This window comes from Polypterus senegalus, chromosome 6 (assembly GCF_016835505.1).
Source record: "Polypterus senegalus isolate Bchr_013 chromosome 6, ASM1683550v1, whole genome shotgun sequence".
Classification (NCBI taxonomy): Eukaryota; Metazoa; Chordata; class Cladistia; order Polypteriformes; family Polypteridae; genus Polypterus; species Polypterus senegalus.
In genome coordinates, this window is record NC_053159.1 from 158459037 (window position 1) to 158476018 (window position 16982).

A 16982-nucleotide genomic window follows, 5' to 3' on the forward strand; every position below is an offset into this window, starting at 1 on the left:
TGCTATTGTTCATATTGTTCAGCCTGAGGACAAGAAGTGTTCCAATGAAAGTCGAAGAAGCCATGATGAGGCTGAAAAAACAAGAACAAAACCATCAGAGACATTTGTAAAGTCTTGGGATTGCCTAAATCAACTGCCTGGAATATCATTAAGAAGAAAGGACACACTAGTGAGGTCAGTAATTCTAAAGGGACTAATAGGCCAAGGAAGACCTCCACTGCCGATGACTGAAGAATCATCACTATTGAAGAGAAAAAGCCCCAAACGCCTGTCTGACAGATCAGAAACGGTCTTCAGGAGACAGATGTGGATGTGGCAGAGATGACTATCTGCAGAAGACTGCACGAACAGAAATATAGAAACCACACTTTAAGAATGCAAACCACTAGTTAGCTACAAATACAGGATGGTCAAATTATTGTTTGCGAAAAAAAACTTAAAAGAGCCTGTGGAATTCTAGAAAAAGAGCTTGTGGGCAGACAAGACAAAAATTAACTTGTATGAGTCAAGGCAAGAGCATACTATGGAGACAAACAGGAACTGCACAAGATCCAAAACATACCACCTCATCTATTAAACATGGAGGTAGGGTGTTATGGCTTGGGCATGTATGACTGCCACAGGTCCTGGCACACTTATCTTCAATGATGATGAAACTGCTGAGGACAATCGCACAATGAATTCTGAGGTATACAGTGACATCTTATTGGCTCAAGTTCTAGTAAATGCCTGCATTTATTGACTCATCAACTTCATCCTACAACAAGATTATAATACCAAATATTCTGCTAAGGCAACACGTGAGCTTTCCAAATGCTAAAAAATGGAAATTTCTTGAATAGCCAGGCCAGTAACCTGACTTAAATCCAACTGAGCAAGCTTTCCATAAGCTGAAGAGAAATTGTCAGGGGACAAGCAGAAGGTGAAAATGGCTGCATTAGAGGCTTGGCAGAACATCACCAGAGAAGATCCTCAGCACCTGGTGATGTCTATGAATTGTAGACCTCAAGCGGTCATTGCATGCAGGGGATATGTGACAAAGTGCTAAATACGACGGCTTTAACAGACCTACCATTGCAATGTCCCAAACATGTTGGTGCCCTGAAATAAGGGGACTATATACTGTAGATAAAGTGTTGTCACTTCTACATGGTGTGACTGAAATGTATGCATACCCTTAAATGAAAATATATAATGTGCACTTTAATCACATCCAAAGTGTTTGATTTGTAACTTTAAACTGTGGAGCAGAGGGATAAATGAAGGTTAAATGTGTCTTTATCCCAAATGTTGTTGGGGGTACTGAATGTAGCAAATAAGGTACGTTTCAGAAATATCAGTAAATACAAGAACTTTCAAATCGATTTTGCAGTTATGACTGAAATTTGCATAAAGGAAGAAAAACAGGAGAGTCCAGTACTGACCTCCCCTTTTCTTTCCAAAAAAAAAACCCAAAAACAAACTGCTGATGGAAACCAGTATACGATAAAATATTTTAAATTACAACAGTATGTTTTTTCTGAATTGGTGTTTTGGTACGTAATTAATAATTAATTATCAGGTGTAACACAGTTTTAAAAATTATGTAATTGGTTAGCAAAATTGAGGTTTAGTTCAATTAACAGATACCCTGGAATCAACAAATGGACATGGAACAGTTTTATATTGCCATTAATATGTAGGCAAACGGATTTATTATAAATTGATCATTATTCTTGATAGTAAAAGTAAAAATAATAGATGTAATTACAAAGAAAATATATGTTATGAAAAAGACCTAGAAGTTCAAAGGGACTCATCACTTTGTGTCCTGTGCAGTCATCATGCAGAAGCTGAATAAAAAAGAAGAGACTGGTTTATTACACTTCAGCATCATGCTCTTTTTGATGTGGCTATTTCAGACCTGCCTGATGGTGGGCGGATATTTTAGTCTTCAGGTGTCAGTCTCCTTTTTGTTTCTTTTGATGATTCTCACAGTAAGCTCATTTTCCATCACAACTGTGAGAAACAAAAACTGCAAAGCAAAGAAAGTGTACTTCTCATGCATTACCTAAAGGATCTACAATAGAGTTTCCCAGTATTTATTAAGCAAATAGCATTGTAACTGTCTGATATGTAGCCTGGAGTGTTGTAAGCCTTACATTATAAACCAATTTCATGAAAAGGAAGAACCAAAGCAGTGTTTATTCTCATCTAAATCAGTGTGATTTATGTAGATATGATCTTGTTTATTCCTACACTTTCAAAACCTTTTTGGGGGGGATACATTATAATATGTGTAATATGTAAACTACAGCTGAAGATATTGATAACGTTTGACTATATTTGTGTATTTATGTTGTTGTTTTTTCATGTAAGTGTTCATGAAAGTTACTGTAACCTCTAAGGCAGGTTAATGCCTAGATTTTTATAAATATAAACACCTTGCAATACTTTCCTATTTTACAATCACCCATCACTTATTATCATCACAATCACCGATGGCCGAAATTGGCCATGTCAGCTTCAAGATCTCATCAATGGCTGAAGCTGGCTGCTTCAGCGTCAATATTTTAGCAAGGGGCAGAAGTTGCTCCACTCATGAGCCGCACCCCTGTCAGGATGCCTAAATTATACGAAAGGGCTATATTTTCAAAAACCATAGCAAAGGGCAAGAGCCACATCAAGAGGTGCACAGGTGCTGGGACACCCATATCCTTTGGCACCCAGATTGCCACCTTTTAAAGAGCTGCACAGATAATCTAACAGAGGTCAGGAGAACCTCCTGCTAAGATGTTTATTAAGGTTGCATGATTATGACAAAATTAATAATTGATGATTAATACCTTTGATAGTATACCTTTTGATTTATTTCCGTTATTAATCTCAGTTAACAGTACTATAAAATATGCACCTTGTCTTGTCAACTGCATATACTGCATTCTTTTTACACACAGTATAGTATAAACCTCCATTTTGCAGGAAACCACTTTATAAATTGTTAGTATGAAATTGTTAAATGGTGTATTTTTATTTTATATTTTACAGTAAAGATACAGCACAGAATGTCCCTGTTTTTAAATGTAGTAAATTACAAATATACATATGATATGCTAGCTGTATAAACCTGTGCTGCAAAAAGCCTGGGGTCCTAGAAACTATTGAGATTGTCAGAAAAAAAATTAAATTGTAGAGATATCAGGTAATTGAAAGGAACAGCTCTGGATGACCCTTTCCTAGGAGGTTTTGTTTTTCCAATGTGCTCACCTCACTTCTGTATCAGTGGCTAAATGAGTGACACTTTCTTCGGCAGCTTCGTTTTGCCGATGTGCTGGCCTTGCTTGTGTATCCTCGGAGGTGGAGCAGGCGTAGACATTTATATATAAGATAATATAATTATAATGCAAACTATCCTCCGTTTTCTTCAAAATAAATATTACTTCTGAAAAAACAGTCGTTGCCACCACTTGCCATTAAAAAATGTAGGAAAATGTTCAAGATTGAAATGCAAAATTGAGGTTTATGCTGTGTTAAAAAACAAAAGTTGCACGTGTATGCAAAATTAAAGAAGATAATAAATGTTGAATGACAATAATATTGATAAAGTTGTTAATTTAAACAAAATCTTATAATTCTGTTGTACATGAATGTAAACACATTAAATATAACAATATAAATATACAGCAAGCTCAAGTAGTATTTAGATAGTAACACATTGTTACAGGCTGCAGCCAGACCTAGTCCTTGGATGGTGGCATCTCTGTTCTTGAGGAAAGTTTTGTAATGAAAGGTGCATTCATTTAAAGAAGCAGCATTGCACGCATCCTGTTTTCAGCATGTATTCCTTATCTCTCTATTATAAAAAAAAATACTGGGAGAGAAAGACGGGAGACGAGACGTGATCTTCATGTTAAGATCATGGAAGACACTTAAATGACCCGCGAGATGAAAGAGAATGGCCACGGAGCATCTCGCAGGGACCTTAAACATGAGACTTTGTGCAAAGAGATTGACCCAGGACCGCCTCGCGATGACATAGAACATGAGTTTCTTGCAAGACACGCCCTACGTACAACCAATATCAAATAAGACCATGGGCAGCAAAACACTCAGTTGTGCGAGTATAAGGATTTTAGCACACACAGATCCAGGGCTCTCAGTGCATAGAAAGTGTATAAGGACAATATGTTATAAATTGAAAAGTTGATGACTAAGCAAAGAAGAAAGCAGCGTGGAGAAAAGAGACTCAAAAGCAAAAAAGAAAAAGAATTGTTTAGTTGCAAATTCAGAAAATAAGGAAAGTAATTATCAGTCTGGAACAAGTGGAATTAGAAAAAAAGCACGTCCAATCGGGCTCAGAATTAAAAGACAAAGAGTAAATTAAAAAGAGTAAAATTAAAAAAGTAAAAGACAAAGTAGAACTTCATAAAGACGTTCACAAATGTTGGTGCTATACACATGCAGAGAAGGTTAGAGATTATGAAAGCAGTGGAATTTGGAAGGCTCAAAAAAAAAAACGGCGCGATACACATGTGGAGAAAGTTAAAGAATATGAAAGTAGGAAAATTAGAAAGTATAAAAAAAAGACAGTAAAGATCGCAGTAGCGCAGACAAACGGAAATTATTACTCGAAAAAGGGAAAATAATCACCACGGACCAGGGGCCTCATGTATAAACGGTGCGTACGCACAGAAATGTTGCGTAAGAACTTTTCCACGTTCAAATCGTGATGTATAAAACCTACACTTGGTGTAAAGCCACGTACTTTTCCACAGTACCTCATACCTTGTCGTACGCAAGTTCTCTGCTCGGTTTTGCAGACTGGCGGCACCCAGTGTCAAAGCAATGCTACTGTTCCTGTGTGGTTACACCTTATTTTCCTGACGTGGCTTTATAAATACACTGAAACTAACAACATATTGTTTATTAGTGTAATGCATCTAATTGTAATTAACTTGTAACAATATAATGGTCCAGGGAATAGCCATAGTATTCCAAATACCATAACTGCTTTAGCGTTGTTACTCTCACTGCACCGTCTTCTTCTTCTTCTTTCAGCTCCTCCCATTAGGAGTTGCCACAGCGGATCATCTTTTTCCATATTACTCTCACTGCACCACTCGGAGTATTTATATCACTGTATCTGAGTGTGAATCACAGCAGCAGCTGAACGGAAAGAGAATTATCGGTATACAGCTTCAAGGACACGCTGTCTCAGCCACGGCAAAACGTTTCAAAGCCTTTCCTGACCTCGCGGTTCAGAAACAGTTTCATCCCAAGAACTATAAATGCACTCAATCAATTGCTCCTTGTAGAACTGTTTGTACTTATAAGTACAATCACCTCACTGTAAACTTACACTACAGTTATAATATCGTACAACCTGAGCCACTTTATAAAGCGTGTATTTACATATGATGACGATATCATTTTTAAGGTGAAATGCAGCAAAATATGTTTATTATATTATACAGATAAAACTTTAAATTCATTTAAATAATCTATATTCTTCACTGGGAGTGTCGTGAAGGATAGAATAATTAAACATGTACTACGAAGATATTTCAATGTTCCTTAAACGTTTTGAAGAATTGGCGCTAAGCTTACAGATGGCTTAACTTCTATTACAGAGCTGATTGTGTGGTGATTGGGTATTTGGGGAAAGAAAAGCAAGGACTGCAGTGGTGGCTACGCCAATATATATTGAATTTAAAACAGAAAGAGAAAATAACACAGCTAAAAAACGCAGCGACAAATTTCGGCTAAAGTTAAATGCTTGTGTCATGAGCACGAGGCGGCTATGCAGTGTCTGCAACGGATGTGGCCATCCACCGTGCATAAGCTACCTTACTGACATTGGCGGGCGAAGGAGCCACCTATTCTTCCTCTGCCCAGTGCCACCACAAGCCTAGAGCCGCCCATGAGTACTGCTGCAATAAATTATTTCTTCGAAGGTCACACACAATCACTGCGCTGTGAAACTCATGTTTAATAACGTACTTTAACTCCGATCATCATAAAAATGATATCACGTATACATCTCAGTTTTTTAGTTATTTAGAGAGCTGTAATATCACGAATGTAATGGATTCTGTGTCCAGTCAGAGGAAGAGAGCCGGTTTAATAAGCAAGTAGTGATTCACACACACAGAGCACATAGAAGATCAAATACAAAACAAAGCATTTAACGTGCTACTTTAATTACGATATGATTTGAGAGACTGGTTAATTAAACGATTTTAAGATGAAGTTTATGATGTTCTACTTTAATGACAAAATAAACTACGTGATTAAAGTGGAAATGTCGAGATTGAAGTTGACATTTCGTGCTTTTTCCCCACTGTGTGCCTTTTTTTTCTCTGTACCTTAATAAGCTTTCATATGACACTTATACAGTGGGCTACAACTCGCCTTTTCACGGTGACTTTGATATGTGACTTCTTTTTTATTTCCGGCACTGTGCGATTTTGAGAACGTGAGCTTTCAAGATTCTCCAACACGATATGTCACTCGATCAACTTCCTTTTGTTGATTATACCTCGGTTTATTTGAACAAATAGTATGTTTTTCCTTTGCCTCAACTTGGTATTCGCTGAAATTCTTATATTTTCCCCCGTGCTTTTCCCATTGTCATTTCACAGAAGGCTAAGTTTAAGGGCGATTTATATTCATTTGCATATTCAAAGAGGCGTAATTCTGGGAGGAGTTGGGGCCTTACATAAAGCGCGTGCACGAGCGTTAGTTTTCACACTGATCGGGATTTATGTAGCAGAAGAATATGGAAGTTGGAGTACGCACAGATTCCTGCATCTGGATTTTTCTGTGCATAAGCACATTTCGGCTTTTGTGCTTACGCCATGTTATAGTGCGAGTTCTACACACGCCATTATACATGTGGCCCCAGGTGTCATTGAAAAAAAGCAGGACAAAGCGAGGTCAGAAATAAAAGACAGAGTAGAAAACAAAGTAATATGTCATAAAGAGGTTATAAAACAAGGGGGGCAAACACATGCAGAGCTGGTTAGAGATAATGAAAACTGGAATTTAAGAGACTCAAACAAAAAACATAGGCACGAAACACATGCAGAGCAAGATACAGAATATGAAGCAGAAAAAAACGACAGTGTCAAAACAAAGAATGTAATCATCGCATTAGCGCAAAGAAAGAGAAATTATTACTCGGAGAAATAATGAAAAGGCGAATAGAGATTGAATATATGGACATAGGTGATATGTCAGAAGTATGTAAATATTGTAAGGCTTTGAAGTTTAAGTCAGAGAATTTCAAAAATGTGGTTTACCTCACATGCATTTATGGATTCCTTTGCAAAAAAATTATTAACTGCTGATGATGTAGATCGTTTTGTCTGTGCTGAAATTCCAAACAGAGAAACCTGTCCCGAATTATGGTACAAAGTCATTAAGCACATGTCTCACTAACCTCATTTAAAAGATTCAGCATATTGGGACTCGAAAGATTCCAAATATTGTTTTTACAGATTTTCTGAAATAAAAGTGAAACTAATGAAATCGCAACAATTCAAAGAAAAAAAAAATCTTGGCGAGCGAAGCCCTCTAGTTAATATAATAAATGAACTTGTTATTGCCATGCAATATAGTTAGTAGGAATTTCTCTTGGTGTTACATTTACTCGATGGTAGTAATTGAAACAGATGGTTGTCCGGGTGAGTTTAGTCCTTCCTTATATCTCCAGCTTGTTTCCTGGCTTGTATTGCATACAAGGACCTCAGTGAAGTCATGTACGGTCTTTTCTGCTCTCTGAATTACGTGCTGTGGTTTATGTTTCAAGTGAACAGGTGCATTACTATAGCAGACTGAGGATGCTTTCAGCAATAGTTCTATAAAATTGTACTGGCACCTAGTGGGATAAGTTAAACTTTTTAAGTTGACGTAGAAAAATATTCGCTGTTGAGATGTTATGATAAGAACAGTTATGTTTCAATCCTATTTCAGGTTCTGAGTGATTGTGGTGTCATGAAACTTAAATGATTCTATACTGTAGACAGTGACATCATTTTTAACTAGGGGTGTAGGAGGTAAGGAGTGTCTCCTATAATAAACAATCATTTCTATTGAATTGAAGTCACAATTCTTGAGGATGCCCCAACTGCCAGCCAATATCCACCTTTCTGTGCTATGGCACCTGACTTTAGCAGTTTATCAGATGGATAACTGGAGGTGCAGTCATTGGTGTATAGAGAGAGACAGAGAGAGGAGACGAGACGAGACAGAGCACAGCCCTGAGGGGAACTCTGTGCTCAGGGTCAGACACACCCTGACTGATATTTGCCCATCTTCACTGCCTGATGTCTGTTACTTAGAAAGTCAGAAACTTAGGGACATGTGACATAGGCCATGTTGATATCTGTGCACCAAGAATTGTTAATAAACAAACACCCTCCGCCACCTCTACTTGCATGGCTGTAAATTTGATAATTTCTAAAAAGACTGAACCCAGAACGGTGGACAGCCTGTTTGCAGTTTAAATCAGTCAGACAAGTCTCAGTAAAACAAAACACTGGAGTGAGTGAAGAGTCAGTTCTAGAGCTTATAGGTAATTGTAGCTCATCCATCTTATTGAAACACTAGACATTAAGCCCGTTACAATAACGGGCGCTAGAACAGTAGTGCATAAACATTTGTATGAACAGTCTATATTAAATGGCAAGGGACCTTGTATGTTGCTGTAATATGCATCATTGTATTGTGTGCCTTTAATTTACTCTCAGTAATACTGGTTTCTATTTCCGTAAAATGCCTGTAATTTTGTCGGAAAGTAATACAGTGGAACCAAAGTAATTTCCCCCATAGGATTTTATGTAAATACAATTAATCTGTTACAGACCGTATGAACTGTATGTAAATATATATATATTTTTTTAAGATTTTAAGCACAAATATAGTTAATTATACCATTGAATGCACAGTGTAATAGTAAAGTAAATGTAAAAACATTGAATAACACTAAGAAAACCTTGAACAACAGAGAAAACTAACACTGCAACAGTTCGCGCTATAGCCTTACAACCCGCTCGCTAAAAACACCTTTTTTAATGAGTTTTAAGCACAGGGAAAAAAAATGAACATTTTAAAAATCCGTAATTTAATAAACAACCAAGAAAAGTAACATTGCAACAATGCACGCGTGCGCCTGTGTGTGTGTGTGTGTGTGTGTGTGTGTGTGCGTGCGTGCGTGCGTGTCTGTCTCTGTCGCGGGCCTGCCTGTGTGTGTGAGTGTGTCTCTCTGTCGGGCGGGCGGTCGTGCGTGCGTGTCTGTCTGTCCGTCTCTCGCGTGGGCCTGCCTGTGTGTGTGTGTGTGTGTGTGCGCGTGCGTGCGTGTCTGTCCGTCTCTCGTGTGGGCCTGCCTGCGTGCATGCCTGTCTCTCGTGCGTGCGTGCCTGCATGCATGCCTGCATGCGTGCGTGTGTGTCTGTCCGTCTCTCGCGTGGGCCTGCCTGCCTACCTGCGTGCGTGCGTGCGTGTGTGTGTGTGTGTGTCTGTCCGTCTCTCGGTCTCTCGTGTGGGCGGCCTGCCTGTGCGTGTGTGTGTGCGCGTGTGTGCGTGTCCGTCTCTCGCGTGGGCCCGCCTGCCTGCGTGCGCGAGTGTGTCTGCGTGCGTGCCTGTCTCTCGTGTGCGTGCGTGCGTGCGTGTCTGTCTGTCTCTTGGGCGGGCCTGCGTGTCTGTCTGTCGCGCGCACGCACCTGTGTGTGTCTCTCTATTTCTGCACACACAGGGAATGCACAGGAAGATACTGAACACGTGCCGTGTGGCCATGCGCACTTCACCAGAAGACACACACACGGACACTGGACGCACACAAGGGTTTTATTAAAGAGGATGATACCCAGTAGTGAATGGCAAAGCTATATTTCCTGAAACAGAGGAGAGTTCCAGCTCTGCGACCTTAGTTTCTTCCACTATGGTTGGTTGTGCTTTGGCTGTGCATTCCTGCGCATTTTAGGTGGAGTCCTGCTGAGGAGAAGTCAGGTGTGTAGCAAAAAACTCCAATGTTAAAGCCAGAAAATATTTGCAACAAATCATCACGTGTAAGATTAGCCAGAGCACTCATGTTTAGGGGATATGTCTGCCCTTGATTATTACACTCATTTGTTGTTTAGACCAGATCTCTGAACTAATTAGAATTCAGTAATCGTTATTTTCTATGTTTAAAGAATAATTTTTAATAGATTAATTGTGCAAACCTAATGCCTATAATTGTCAGCCCCCTCATCGTCACATCTATCATTTAAAATGCATACAGCTCACCAGAACAAGCCAAATGGTGTAGATTATATCAGTAAACAAGGCAGTTCCAATGAGAAGATACTTTATTTTATTTTGATTGTTTTATTTTCATAAAAAACAGGCATCAATCAAATACTAGAAGTCAAAAGTAAAAGAAGACATATAGCCTTAACATTTCTAATCAATATGCATGTAGTCGAAAGGGGCATGTTTATTTAAATTAATGGGTCATATTTTTTATTCAAACTAAGATGTTTTTCAAAAGTATGCACCATCATGGCATAGCCTTTCTTCACTTCTTTGTTGCAGTGCATTTTAATTTTTTAGGTCGTGTTGTACTTTTGTCCTTCGACACCATGATGTTTCAATGCGGCCTTCAGAACTGCCTGTACCCTCTCTTTTTAATACCAGTACTGTGTTTCACATTTCTGATATCAAAAACCATATGTCATCTGTCTGTCATGAAAGCTGTATGGTGACTGCGCTGTACCATTAGAGGTGCCTTCTCTTATAATGTGGCTTGATGGCTATTTCTAATAATTGATTTTAGTCAAAAATCAGACGTCTGAGAGTGTCCTTGCTCTTGTTTCCTGTCAACCTTAAGTTGCTATTTTGGCTGTCACAGTTGCAGTGAGGCATTATGCGGGTGAATTGCTGTTGGTATGAAGGAGTCCCAGCAGTGTTTCTTGATGCACATCTGCTGAATGATTTGTAGGCTGAAAATACTCAGTGTTAGTGTGTCAGAGAGAGGATGTGCAGCATTGTACATAGTGGCACGCGGTTTTGTTTTAATTCTCCCCTTTGCTTCTAACTCCAAGTGGTCCGCAGTGTCCCATAACCGAGTCTGCTGTTTTGATTAGCTCGTTGATTCAGTGGGCCTGTCCTGAAGTGATGTTAGCAGCCCAGCACACATAGAAAATGAAACTGGATATCACAGAGTCATGTGAAGGATGTTACTAACTGTGTTAAAGGATAGTAAAAAAATGTCTGCTGTGTCCTTTCTGTTCTAGTTCTTGTGTGTTATGAGACTACTCCAATCTGTCATTGATGTGGATCCCCAGGTACTTGTAGCAGTGCACCAGCTCCACATTCACTTCTTGAAAAGTCACCGGACATAAAGACTGTTTGGTGAAGCAAAAGGCAATAACCAATTCTTGTTTTTGTTCCTGTTACGATGCTGACAATTCACTTTGCATCAGGAAACAAACTTCTCCACCTGACTCCTATATTCTCATCCGCATACAAATACACTAAATACTTCTGCAAATGACGCGACCTGGTGCTCTATTTATAGTCTGAGGTATACAGAGTAAAAAGGAAAACATTTAACATTTGCTTCACATGTGCATATGTTTTCCCAGAGTTCTTATCTATTTGTATAACTGCACTCCAAAATGCAACACTCTTTCAAGAAGACATTGCTATTTCTGTCAGTTGGTTTAGCTGCTGGTTCAAAAGAGGAGCAGATCTAACAGCTCCTTATTCTCCTTTTCAAAAAAGTCTCATACTTAGCCTACAATGTTTTTGAAAAATTTACTTCTATTGTTGGCCTTTGTGCCATGTCCTCTTTAGCTTCTCTTCCTATCTCCCAAGAGCCTGTCAGGACTACTTGTTATGTGCCTGCATTTTGTTTCTCCCAGCGTTCTTCTAAATTCCTGTTTAAATACACACAATCAATATAAACAGGTACTATTAGGTTTCTGTCATGAGATTTATAATACAGTTATTGTCTTGGCCCCAATTATTCTCTTATAAGCTATATCTTATGTAAATAATCACAAAATAAAAATGCACATTTAAATTTGACCAGTCTTATTTAACAAACTTAAAAATTTTAAATTCATCCTCATTACACCTGTCAATGAATGTATCAAAATGGAAGGTGCAGTATAGAGGATAGCTGTAGAAAGAGGAGTGACAAACATACAAAAAGAGGTCGACACCTAAAGACACTTAAAGGCAGACCAGTACTTTATTAATGGCCTATAAGGGTGGGGATAACTGCAGACTCCTGGCTTGTAAACAGACAGGCAACAAATAATCTGTATAAAGGATCATGTATATAACAAAATGGGAAAAAAGAGCAAAGTGCTCATTTGTAAAATTTGTAAAGGTAATAATCCACAGTCCCAATATTCAAATCCCAAAGTGAAATCCAAAACAAAAGGCATGAAAATCTTGTAACCAACAAAACAAAAAGTAATAAAAAAATTACAAAAAAGATTCCTAAAAGATTCCACTTGCTCAATCTCTTGCTCTGCAGTCTGGACAATGGCAGTCGGACCAAACTACAGTGATGTGAGAGTGGCCCCACCTCCTATGACTCCACTCACAAAATACATGGAATGGAAGCACATTTCAAATAAAGAAAATAATTACAAAAATAATAGGGCATATATAAAAATATGAAAAATATGAATTCAAAAGTAATAACTAAACTTGTTTATACATAACAATACACGTTGTGACATAGATCTAGACTTTAATCTGAATGCTGTTTATGCCCTTTATATTTCAACTGGCAAAATCCATAAATTAATTGCTATCTTGGACTTTGGCCAGGCACTTCCTATTCTGTATTTTTTATTTTTGCTCTTACTGTAATTAAAACTGTATGTATCAAAGCAGGCTATGTGGAGTCTTCCTTAACTGTATTCTGTCATTCACTGAAGGCTGATAAACACTTGTGACTTTGTTCTCTCAATTTAAGCTGTAATTGTTGGCATTTCCATTTAAGAATGCGTGTGATAGGTGAAAAACTCTTCACTTTAATTATTGCTTGAGTGCAGCTGCTTCCCTGAAAGACTGTTCATATGTACATTTTAGCTTTATGATGATAGTCCCAGAGATTCTTGGAATATCAGTTAATTTCCTAGTATTATTTTTACTTTGCTGCTTTATAATTTTGGTTCTTAAATTTGTATTCATTGGTAAGGTCAAGAACAGAAATCTGAAAGCCAGCTGAATCAGGAACATTGTTGTTTTTGCATAATCTCTGAACTCATTTACATTTTTTCATACCTAAATTGGGAGGATTACAGGCTATGAGGGAGTCTGACAAGAAGTGAATGAAATGGTGGCAGGTGGCTGCGGTATACTGTGTTCAATGTTAAGTATTGCCAAGACAGTAGTAGTCAGGAATTTGAGGGGCCAACCAGCTAATGTTGTGTCAGTTGAACAGTTGTTTATTCATACTAATCCATTTCATGTTAGGAACTCCGTTGTATGTACCATATTTGACCCAAACTATGTCCCAATATAATATACATTTTATATATCTATAGATTGCTAACAGTTGTGTCTGTCTGTCACATGATTATTTGCTAAACACTGGGGCTAGAACCTTGGTCATAGTCTTAATTGAACACTTATGAGGTAATACATGCTGGAGAAGTAACGAACTTGGGTAACAACAATCACCGATTGGGATTTGTGTCTTCCTTATGGCAAACCGCTCCGGAGGGTGACGTTGCAGAAAGGAAATCAACAGCGGCAGCAAGATCTACTGACCATCAAGAACATTTTTCAGGCTGCTCACAGCTAGAAGTAAAACAGAAGTGCCATCTGTAGAGCATCAATAATGAGAAATAGAATGCACGCATGACAAAGAGGGACAGGTTTTTGTGCAAACTGACTTGTGCTCTTGTCCTCACACCACCCTTATCACTAAGATCACAAAATACAGTGCTACACACCATGTCACGAAAAAAAAACTTTAGTGGCGAGATCTCCTGAGCATCAACCCAAACACAGAAGGCGCTTCAGTGACAAAGAATGGCGGGAAGTAAACCTGAACATAGAGCCATTGAATAGCTGGCTAATTTTATGGTTCATTGACATGCCACACATACTCCACAGTAGAGTACAACGAATGACAGTGACAGAGAAGTGTATGCTGACAAATGAGGAGATGGTTAAATGCTCACAACTTCTCCTCCTTAGCAAACATTGCTTTTACATTCTTCTATCAATGTTTGGTTGATGAGCACTACTTTTGGAAGTTAGATTGGTGATGTGCTTACTGTGGGGTGGTATGTTTTCATACCGAAAAAAAAATATGTAGCCAAAAGGAAATATTCAACTTGATCTACATGTATCACCTTTATTTGAAGGCCTGAGGTCTGTATGTTTCCTAGTAACTTAGTAAAAGTCATAGCCAGTGGTGATGTACTAGGAGAGCAATCTTGTTTTGTGTAACCTTTCATTTCTTCTGTAAAATCTGATAAACAGCTTTTGTTGCAAGTCACTCAATGAAACTGTGAAGAAGAAAATTGTTTATATGATTTGCTGCTATAAAAAGTATTGCCAAAATGTTTTTTGTACCAGATGAAATAGATGTTTAGCATAATCGATAAATAGATCATATAGAGACAATTCATAGAACACTATAAATAGATCATATAGAGACAATTCATAGAACACTATTACAGGATGGTTTGTGCAGCCAAGAAAGATACTTTTCAGAATAATCAGTAAATGCTAGAGCTGTCAGGTCCATTACGTGCAATATAGCTGAAATTTTCATGAGGTAAGGAAAACAGAATAGTACAGTATGTTACGACTCGGATAACATAAAGAAAATATTATAGCATTGGTTATTTTTTTAATACATCATGGGGATTTTAATATCAGATAACATTTACAGCTACACGTGTTGTCCAGTTATTCTTTTGTAGAATAATAACTATTATTATTCTGCACTACCATACCACCATGTTGTTTTGTTTGTTAGCACCCCGATTTCTGGGGGCCAGTCATCAAGGCAAAACTCCCATTTGCCAGTAGGTTTTCGGAGGTTACAGCTTTTAATATCCTTTGGTGTAATGGGTGTCTTATTATCTAAGATTTGAATGAAAACCTGTTATTAGAACATTAGGACATTATAGCAGTTATGATGAGAATAGTGAGTTCAGTCCAACAAGCTCATCCATCCTATTCACCTGCATTGTCCAAAATAATATCAAGTCGAGATCTGAAGCTCTTTAAAGTCCTGCTTTCTACCAGTCTGCTTGGTAATTTTATTCCATGTGTCTGTGGTTCTTTCTGTGAAAAACAATTTTCTAACATTTGTGTGAAATCTGCCCTTAAGAGGTTTCCAATCATTTTTCTTATTGCAGAATTTATTTTAAAGTAACAGTTTAAATCCACTGAACTAATTCCCTTCATAAATTTAAACACTTTATTCATGTCATATATATCTCTGTTTGCTTAAACCGAAAAGGTTCAGCTCATACCTTTTTAGTCCTGGAATCTATAACTTTGCCTTGTAGGTTCTGAAATTACCAGCATTCCCTCCTGATTACCATTCATGTTTACAACTATGGGTTTGGCAGCAGATTTATTAGTTCCCAATTTTTGACTTTTGTTTTTTGACTGCATTCATCTCTCCATCGATTTGCAAAATATTCATCAGTTTGCTGGCATTACACAGTGAAGTAGATGAACAGACTGACATGCTGTAGCAGTATTGTGATAGTACAGAAATAAGAAAAGAGTGAGAGTTCAAGAGAGTAGCAGCTAAAAAACAGAATGAGCATCATCTGTGCATTTGGATGTGAGAAGGTTGATATCAGAGTACCTTATTTATCTGTCTGCTTGGTGAGATGCAAGTAAGAATGGCGTTCAGATTAACAGCTCTGTTAGTCAGAAAGAAAGTTTTCAACACGATCAAATACTGTACGTGTAGCAAATGCAATTGAAGCAGAGGAGGGTTAATGTGGTTATTGTGTTTAGTCTTTGTCATAGTTCTAGCAGAAAAAATCTGAACTTGTTATAGCTTGTCTTAGTTGGTTAATATTGCATAAACTTGGATAATCTGTTTTGAAAGAGTGTGTATGTGTTTTTTAAATAGAGAAATTATGTTTCTGGTATACCCAGTGCAGTAAAGGAGATATAGTAAACTGTACTTGTTAAGACTCATATGCATGTTAATTGCAGCATGATCCCAATAGTTTTAACATTATTTTTAACAATTTAAAATGCTTTGTGCACTATCAGCTTACCTGACGATCTTGGCCATACTTCCAATTACCATTTCACTACAGCACCAGCTACTTGGCTGTCCACAAAGTTATCTGAACTTAATTTCATAATATTTTAAGCAAAATTCCTGTGCTTTAACGATGCTTCTGCATGACATAATATGCATAGCTTTCTCAGGTCTGCTAATCTCAATTTAGGTTTACAGGGGAACTGAAGCCAATCATGGCAGCACTGGGCACAAGGTAAGAACAGCCCTGGACAGGGTTGCAGTCAATTGCAGTCCCATTAATACACACATTCACAAAGTTTGGCATTACCAATTAACCTAATACAGGTTTAGTAACCCTAATCCAAAATGCCTGGGACCAGAAGTTTTTTGGATTTCTGATATTTTCAGGTTTTGGAATATTTGCAAATATATAATGAGATATCTTAGGGAAGGTGGCGCAGTGGTAGCGCTGCTGCCTCGTTGTAAGGAGACCTGGGTTCACTTCCCAGGTCCTCCCTGCGTGGAGTTTTCATGTTCTCCCCTTGTCTGCGTGGGTTTCCTCCGGGTGGTCTGGCTTCCTCCCACAGTCCAAAGACATGCAGGTTAGGTGCATTGGCGATCCTAAATTGTCCCTAGTGTGTGCTTGGTGTGTTGGTGTGTGTGTGTGTGCACTGCGGTGGGCTGGCACCCTGCCTGGGATTTGTTCCTGTCTTGCGCCCTATGTTGGATGGGATTGGCTCCAGCAGACCCCCGTGACCCTGTGTTA

General features: G+C 38.3%; 1 protein-coding gene across 3 annotated transcripts in view; it reads left to right on the top strand.

Annotated features, from left to right (window-relative positions):
- Positions 1-16982, top strand: part of galnt13 (UDP-N-acetyl-alpha-D-galactosamine:polypeptide N-acetylgalactosaminyltransferase 13) — a 241880-nt gene that overhangs the window by 12571 nt on the left and 212327 nt on the right. The gene's annotated exons all lie outside the window — the stretch shown is intronic.